This window comes from Rhincodon typus, unplaced genomic scaffold (genome assembly GCF_021869965.1).
Source record: "Rhincodon typus isolate 14 unplaced genomic scaffold, sRhiTyp1.1 hic_rhity00003028, whole genome shotgun sequence".
Lineage (NCBI taxonomy): Eukaryota > Metazoa > Chordata > Chondrichthyes > Orectolobiformes > Rhincodontidae > Rhincodon > Rhincodon typus.
The window spans coordinates 12,767-21,997 of record NW_025968666.1 but is presented as its reverse complement, the minus strand read 5'-3'; the positions used below and the strand labels follow the sequence as shown (position 1 = coordinate 21,997).

The 9,231-nt window shown below is 38.5% G+C and overlaps 1 long non-coding RNA gene across 1 annotated transcript; it reads left to right on the top strand.

Moving 5' to 3' along the window:
• The first annotated feature begins 369 nt into the window (after positions 1-369).
• LOC125481674 lies at positions 370-7,189 on the top strand. The gene is made up of 3 exons (XR_007261427.1): positions 370-4,276; positions 5,071-5,126; positions 7,168-7,189. It is a non-coding gene; the product is annotated as an uncharacterized LOC125481674 (long non-coding RNA).
• The last annotated feature ends 2,042 nt before the right edge of the window (positions 7,190-9,231 follow it).

Here is a 9,231-nt window from a genome sequence, read left to right as displayed (position 1 = left end):
GTTGTAAAGGAGGATAATCAGTGTTTTCTCTAGAATTTATTTCTGTTGCAATTTGGGCTGACCCAACCCATATAAATTCAAAATTCCGCAATGTTCTCTCGGCTGTCTTCTGTAATTGGAGAAAAGCTTCGAGTAAAAAAAAAAAGTGTGCGCGTATGTATCATTTATGTGGAGCGTTGCACAAGAGAGTGACATTTTAGTGTCCTAAAATATTAGATTCATGAAACATTTGCTACCTTTAATTTTCCTCTACAGTAGCCCACCAAAAAAGACTGTGGTTGTGTGAGCGGGGAGAAGATACGGGAGGTAGCTGGTTGTGTTTCGTTTCGGTTAGTAATGGTGAGAAATGGATTTTAATTTCACAGAACCGGTATATCATTGGCAGCAGACAGATGAAGATCTGACAGTAAACATTCAACTACCAGATAACACCACAAAACAGAACATAGACTTCCAGTTGTCACCAGGTCATTTGCAAGTCGGAATGAAAGGAGAAACTGCTATCATAGAGGGCAGTTTGTACTCTTCAGTTGACCATGGCCTCAGCAAGTGGACAATTAATGACAATAGGCAAGTACTTTCCCCATTCTCTATCTTCATGATTACAACATACTGTGATAGTAACGGAAAGAAATGGACCATGAGGTGTTTTGATAGAGTAGCTAGGAATAAACTGTTTCCATTGGCAGTAAGGTCAGTAAACAGAGGACACAGATTTAAGATGATTGCTAAATAAGAAGCAGGTGCAGATGAGAATTATTTTATGCAATATGTTATTGTGATTGAAAATCTACTTCCTGAAAGTGTGGTGCAAACACATTCGATAATAACTTTCAAAGGGAATCATAAAGAGAAATATGCAGTGAGATGAGGAAAATGCAGGTAAGTAAAAACTGATTGAGACAGTGCACTGAATAACATCTGTCATTGCTGTATAGATACCTCTCCACAGAAGGAAGCTTGTTATGCCTGTGCTAGCTCTTTGAAAGATCAACCATATTTAGTTCCATGTCATCATCAGTCTAATTGTGTTAGCTATAAAGCAATAGAAACCAGGAGTACAGTTATCCAATTAGAATAGGCCTTATCCCAAGACTCCTTTTTAGAGTATGTGGTTACAAATAGATTCCGCTGCACTAAGCACTTCCCCAGAAGGAAATAAAAGTACTTCAGGATATAAGAGTTTGGATTCATGGGCTACAAATTCATAAGGGAGGCAGTCAACTCATTGTACATGTATTTAAGGTGGTTGGTTTATGATTATTAAGAATGGTTTAGATGAGATACAATAATAGTTTAGATATGATACATGATAACTAGACAGGAAAATATACAACCTAAGACAGTTATGTGGTTCACACATACCAGGAAACAAATGGACAATTGGCACTATTACAGTATGGAGACAGACTGTCAATCACATCAGCCTTTTTACTTCTGTATTTGCAACACAGTAAAATTAAAACCTAAGATCCTCAAAATTGACTCCAACAGGTTCCTGATCAGACTTTTGAGTAACCAATCATAGACTCTGCAAATATTTATTGTTGACATCAGTTTGTAGTTTAAACAAAAGACTTTGCAATTTATTAACAGTACAGTAACCTTAGCAGAGCAAAATTAAACAAAGTAATCGAAGTGCTATCTATGTTTAAACCCCAACTTGTTAACTTGTTCCCCCACCCTGATTCACATAAAAAAACAGATGAGAAAACAAACACAGTTAAGGGATAAATAAAACAAGCCAGATTACTTGAGTGGTTTTCATGATGCATTGTTCGCAAGGCGTAGATGATTGATTTTCTGAAACTATCAATTAAGAATCAATCAGGGCCACCTTTTCAGTTCTTCAGAGGAAGTGATACTTCTAACTTAATTTCTATTCTCTGAACTTTCAATGGCAGATAATGGGAGAATAGACAGGGAGTGTTTAGATTTTAATGCTCTCCCATCAACAGCCAAACTCCTGTTCCTGGAACACAGTTCAAAACCTAATTCAAAATTCTAGCCTCTCCATGTCAAATTGACCATTTCTCCATGAGGTACCAGTTGCCATTCAAAATCTACCCATCTGCTGGAGTATAAGGTCTCTCCCAGACTTGCTAAACCAGTTCTTAGGTCCTGGCCAGCATCTACTATCTGCTTAAACGTACTGCTCTTCCCTGTGTCAAAGCGTTTGTAGAACCTTTAGATCAAGATCCAACTTATAATTAAGCCAGGTGTGGTCTCTCAAACAAACGACAGCTCGTTTGTTTTTTTTTTTTTTTTTTTGACACCATCTGCTGCCCATAATCCAAAGGCCATTTTCCACTCAGTTCTCAGTTTCAAACCAAAACTGATAAAAGAATAAAATCCCTTGGTCTTCCTCCATCTTTCCTGGCCCATCTTCCATCTAAGGTAGCTAGCTATCTGATAAGTCCTGCCACCTGAAGAAGTCATTTTAAACATACTTTATTCCTAGAGGCTGTTAATTTATACCAAATCAATCATTTGTTTGAAATCTTCTAATGAATTAGAGGACTGGTGTTCAAGGTGTCAAGACTCTTTTGCTTTCCCTCTCCCAGCTTGAGGCCACTTTTTTTAGTTTGTTAATCTGAATGCCATTTGCTAGACCTTTCTCAACGCTTCCATAGAGAAGGAAACACAGGATACATCATCCTACAACTTAGGAATGTCAACATGGAAACTTGAGCCAAGAGACATTGATATTTCAGAGTAAAAACGAAGAGAACTGCAGATGCTGTAAATCAGAAACAAACAGAAGTTGCTGAAAAAGTTTAGCAGGCCTGCCAGCATCTGTGCAGAGAAATCAAAGTTAAAGTTTTGGGTTCAGTGATCCTTCCTCCGAACAGAACAGAACGGATCTGAAACGTTAATTCTGATTTCTCTGCACAGAAGCTGCCAGACCAACTGAGCTTTTTCTGTTGATATTTCCAAAGACTGTTGTGTATTTCCAAAGAGCGAATGAAAACAGTTTCTTTGCTGAGGTGACCTTGTGATATGTAAATCCCTTTTTATGAAGTGTTTCTAACTTTAATAAATTGTGCTTTTTAGAATAAGGTCCCATTTCTTACAAGGGGTATATTAACATAGTGGTTTTGCTGCTGAATTAGTAATGCAGAGACCTGGACCAACTGCACCTGGGGAATTTAAATTCAGGTAATTAAATAAACCTGGAATAATTATGAGAATCAATAATGATGTACAATTAACAACTGTTGTCAAAATTCCAACTGATTTGTTTGTGTTGTTAAATGCAAGAAATCTGCTGTCCTTACCAAGTCTAGCCTATCTTTTACTACAGATCCTCAGCAATGTGATCGATGTTACCTGTTCTCTGAAATGGCTTTACAAGCCACTCTGGTATATTCTAGAAGGCAGCGCACCATGACCTTCTCAAGCTTAATATTTGTCTTAGTAAAAACATTCATATCTTTATTAGTGCAGAAAAAGGAAAGTAAGTACCTGCAAACATGAAGAAAACCTTTGTAAAAGTGTTAACAGAAGCACTCAAATTATACCCAGGTATCAATTCTATATGAGACCTAATCAAGGTGTTCCTGTCCAAGACTTCAGGCCAATAATTGAACATTCAGCTCACTCATGCAGATGTCTTCTTGTTCTTTCAACATTGTCCGAAGAGATTATATTAAAAAATTCTTTCATGGGATGTTGGCATTGCTGGCTGAACTAACATTTGTTGCCCATCACTAATTGCCCTTAAGGAGGGGTAGTGTACGCTGCCTTGCACCTTTGCAGTCCATGTGTTTAGGTGCACTCAGTGCTATCAATAAGGCACCTCCCAGATTTTTGACTCAACAATCTGTTCAAGATGGTGAGTGGATTTGAAAGGATTTTGCAATTGATGGTGCTCCCATGCATCTACTGCCTTTGTCCATTCAGATAGCAGAGATCCTGGTTTGGAAGGTGCTATTGAAGAAAATCTTGGCTTTCTGCATTGCATTTTCAGGATACGTGATCTTCAACTTTTTTAAGTACAGATCACTTTTTGAATAAAATGCAGCCCAGCATTTACCCTGAAGAAAATAAAATATAAACAGTTTAATTTTTAGTGTTATATGAAACTACCTGTGTATAAATTTTGTTTTGTCTTCTACTCACCAAATCTCGGTATGACGCCTGTAATGGTACATTATCTGCCAGTGAATTTAGTTTGAGGCTGCTAGCTGTATGCGGTCCATCAAATGGCTATCTGTGAAGCGGTATGATACTTGGACTAAATTATCTTCAAATGGCAGAATGCTGCCTCACCGAGGTATGTGAAGCCAAAGTAAGCTTTCACTTTAAAAGCATGGAAATGTTACAAGTATTTTTCTTTGTTTACGAGTTCACAAAATCACTATCCCCGATCTGATTTTCAGTTCAATATCATTTTGCACAGGTAATTATCTCCATATCTCCTCTACTTTGTAAGTACACACCTGATAGAATTTGTTAGCTAACCACACTGCTCATTTGTAAGATTAGATTTGAGACAAACACAATGATTTGTTTCAACAGATTGAATTCCTGAAACTCCTGTTGAATTCCTTGCTACCTTCTTCAGATGCGTTCTCAGCACTGCTAATATTGTGCTAAGTCTATGTCCTTTTCCTGCAGTTCACAGTTCAGCTCATTCAGTTTTGACGTCTGTAAGGAAACTGAAGTCGAGCAACCACGTATTATCTGCACACCTTATTCCTTTCTCAAAACTTAACCACCTAATCAATGAGGAGGATTAGTTCACCATGGGCAGCATCGAGTTCGTCAAATAAGGATTTAAATGAGCAGTGCTGAAGGGCTTTTGTTCAAATCCATGTGTACGAACTCAACGTTTATTACATGAGAAAAGTTCATAACTTTACTATTAATGCTTATTGTTGGATTATGTAGTGGTATTTGACCAAAGAGATGATTTCTGCAAAATGCAACAAAATTTGCATTTATGCCCAGTATGGTTCATGCATTATCAGCTGTGATAGAAGCCAGTTTCTTGATTGGAATACTTGTCTGAAGCATATGCCTTTTGAATTTGTTGTGAATATCTTCACCCCCTTGTTCTCTCTTTAGGTGGCAAAAGGGTGAGAAGATCCTCTTTGGATCTAACATGATTCACCATCAGAAAGGTGAAATAATCACTTTAATATTACTATTATTTATTAATAATCTTGACCAGAACATAATGATCTTGGCATTAGGCCTGTCCCTGACTCAAGAGTTGGTGACAACCACACTGCAACCATTTACAGAACAGGATTAAATCCCATCCTTTCATCAAAATATCTGGTTCTTGCAGGAATTTCTCATCTCGGAGAGCTATAGGCCACTCAGTGTTGCAGCACACCCAGGAGGATCATTGTTTCAGCTCTGGAATGCAGGCAGTTAGGATGGGCAGGCCCTTATGAGGATAGAGTTGGTCAGTGTGAAGGCAGGGAGCTATCCGCTTGAAGGTGCAGCCTTTGGCGTGTATAGTTTCCTTCATTGGGTGGTGATGCACAATCTGGTGGGACCAGATTGGAGGCATGTCCCCCAAGCTTCACTTGGCTGTTTGCCCATGTGTTGTAGTCCCGACTGCTTCTGGTTGAACTCAGCAGCTAGATGAGGACTCGGTTCATCTCCAGGATTGAAACCTGACCTTGAGCCTTCCTACGTGAACTTAGTTTAGGAGAAACTGAAAAGCAACAAGACGTACACCCTGAAAATTTCTGTGACATTATAAGGGCCCTCCTTTATAACCCTAACCCCTCCCAAACTCAAATCTCCAGCAAGTGTGTGATTTGTTTTGCCTTTCAGTACACACTGTCATTTATATGGACCAGGACATCTAAAATGAAAAAACCTAGTGTAGAAAATATCACTTTATAGCTTGTGACAAGGAGATAGATGTGGGATAATGGGTTTTGCTTAGCAATATATTTCACAGTGCAGTAAACAAAATAATTTCACAGCTTCAAAGCACCTTAACATTCAAGATTAATTTGAAGTTTAACTTCTGATTTTGCTGTATGCAGTTAAATATCCTACATGCAGTTGGTGAGGGATGAATGCAGATCATTTTTGGAAAGCATTTTGAACTTTAATTTTTAGTTTGTTGTGGGAGATTTCATATGAATAGACCCACGAGTCAGCAAAGTACATGAGATAAGTTAAAGGAAATAACTGTATCTAGCTTTAGACGTTAAAATGTTTATCGTTTGCTGAATTTTATCCTAAAACTCTCTCTCTTATTCAATACTTCATTTTTATGTTTATGTTTATAAATCTATCCAGAACACTTTGTAGTTCTAAATGATATTGGCTCTTGGTTCCAAATTTGGATTATTCGTTTTGCTTCGCTTATAAGATCAGTTAGTGTTGCATCCACTTCTGGGCACCACACTTAACGAAAGATATGAAGCCATTAGCAAAAGTGTGGATCAAATTTGAGGGAATAGTTCCGAGGATAAGGAACTTCAGATACATAGATTGGAGAAAAGAAGATTGAGAGAAAATTTGAAAGCAGCATTCAAAATCATGAAGGGTCTGTACTAGGTAGATAAGAAAAAGGATCAAGAATCAGAGGACACAAACTTAAGGTGAACTGGGAAAAGAATCAACAGTGTCAGGAAGAACATTTTTTTAAAACAGTGTAAAGTCCATATAGAGTCATACAGCATGGAAACAGACCCTTCAGTCTAAATAGTCCATAGCAATTAGTCCAAACGTACTGACCGTGTTCCCAAACTAAAGTAGTCTCATTTGCCTGAGATTGGCCCATATCGCTCAGTTTTTTTCTATTCACATACTTATCCAAATGTCTTTTAAATGTTACAACTGTGCCTTCATCCACCACTTCCTCTGGCAGTTCGTTCCGGACACGAACCACTCTCTTGTTTAAAAAAAAAAGAATTTGCCCCTCGTGCCCTTTTAAAAAGTTTCTCCTCTCATCCTAAAAAAAACCCTGGTTTTGAGCTCCCCAACCATAGGGAAAAGGCCCTCGCTAGCCACTTTATCTATGCCCCTCATGATTTTATAAACCTCTATAAGGTCACCCCTCAACCTCCTACGCTGCAGTCAAAAAAGTCCCAGCCTATATGGCTTATTTTTATAACTCAAACCCTCCATTTCTGGCAGCATTCTAGTGAATCTTTTGTGAACCTTTACAATTTAATAATATTCTTCCTGTAGCCTGCTGACCAGAACTGCACACAGTACTCCAGAAGAGGCTGCACCAACATGCTGTACAACCTCAACATGATGCCCCAACTCTCATACTCGATGGCCTGAATTGTGAAATATTTCGTATTGTCAGAATTGTTAGCCATTTTGCTGATGAATTGCAATTCACTACATTTTATTGAACAGAATGTTTCCATCAACATGCATTCACTTTTGCTACATTTTTTGTTTATTACTTGTCTTGATGTTTTCTTTAATTTTTTGTATTTTTGATTGTGGACTGAAATGGGTAAAGGACTATTTTTAAAATGAAGGTTGCAGAAGATATTGTTGCACCTTTTAAAAGAAAGTTTCTAAAACTTATTTGAAGTGGCGTTTATCCTGCTGCTTTGTTAAAGCAACGGGGGAGGTTAGTTGCAGATGGGTTGGCATGGGTCCTGTACAAAGTGAGATTTGATTGGACTGTGAAGTTGTGATCAGCTGTGATGACAAAGGCCATCTGCCTGCCAACAACCAGGTGATTGGTTCCTTGGGAACTAAACAGCTTGAGAGTATGAACAATATTCCTAGAAACTGTTAGACCTCCAGAACAGGAGGTGGTAATTCTGTCAGCAGTAGAAAATGCCTGAAGTCAGTTTATTTTCCCTAACTGCTGTAAACTGTTACTTTTAACTGAATAGTCAGAGACTTTATAATTTGTGAATCAGTCACTCTGTACCTCTTCCGAGGAAGTGAAAAGTACCTGGAGAAAAGGGATTGAAGAGTAGCAATCTCGTCCTGACAAGCAGTTAGATAATCTTGACAAACCCAGTACACAGGGATCATTGAACTAACTTGCCAACTTCTCCCTCCACCCTTAACAGCAATGTTTTTGTGCCTGTATCTGACTGTATGTATGTATGTGTGGAGAGTTCCATAAGAGGGTTAGAGCTTTAACTGGTAGAGTTATTCTGACATTCTTATGGTCATGCAAATTTTTCTGCCTTACTGCAATAAAATGCTGAAATATTGAACTTCAGATAAAATTCACTCGTACCAATAGACTACAGAATTTCACATGTTGTCTTAGGCATGTCAAGGTCCAAATTTGCCCTTATTTTAGTTTCCCTCAGTGCTATTTGACCATGTCCTACAGTGTGGCCCCTATTAAGTCACTGTTATTTTGAAAAATTTACTTTCAGCCAGACATGACCAAATTAGCTCTTTGTAACCGATCAAACAGTTCATTTAAGTGGTGTGAAAGATTTAGTCGCTTTTCAGCCAAGCCTGGGTAAAACAAAGTAGACAATACTATTGTAAAAAATTTCAGTAGCTTGGCTGGTTAATCATTGCACGTCAATGGTGGATTCATTCATAGAGTTCCTACAGCATGGAAACAGGCCCTTCAACCCAACAAGTGCACACCGACCCTCAGAGCATTCCACCCAATCTACACATCCCTGAGCACTACGGGCAATTTCCCACGGCCAATCCACCTAACCTGCACATCTTTGGACTGTGGGAGGAAACCGGAGCACCCAGAGGAAACCCACGCAGACGCAGGGAGAATGTACAAACTCCACACGGACAGTCGCCTGAGGGTGGAATCAAACCTGGTTCCCTGCTGTGAGGCAGCAGTGCTAAAGACTGAGCCACCGTGCTGCCCCAAGCAGCCCAACAGCATGACTTTGTTTGTAATACTGATTGGCCTTATCAAAAATGATGTTTATATGGTTCTATAAGTCAGTAGAATTTCCCAATAAACCTTCAAACAAATCAGTTTTTGGAATGAGTCAATGCAGTTCTCCAGTCAGGGAATGTAAGAATTCTACATAGGTCAAAACCCTACTAAACAGTTATTCAAAAGTTGAAAATTATCAGAATTAGAAGTGCAGTTTTAATTAATAGTTGGAGTTTCCCCAAGTTCTGACATGTATGGCGTATCTGACAAAATGTAAGTACATATTTGTGTAATCTTGGCCAATTAAAATGACTTAGTACTTCAGCCTTTGTTTTCCTATTTCATAAGTGACCTGCCATTAGAATTTCAAGAGCTACTTACAAACGTTTGTTATAGTACTGAGATGGGACTAT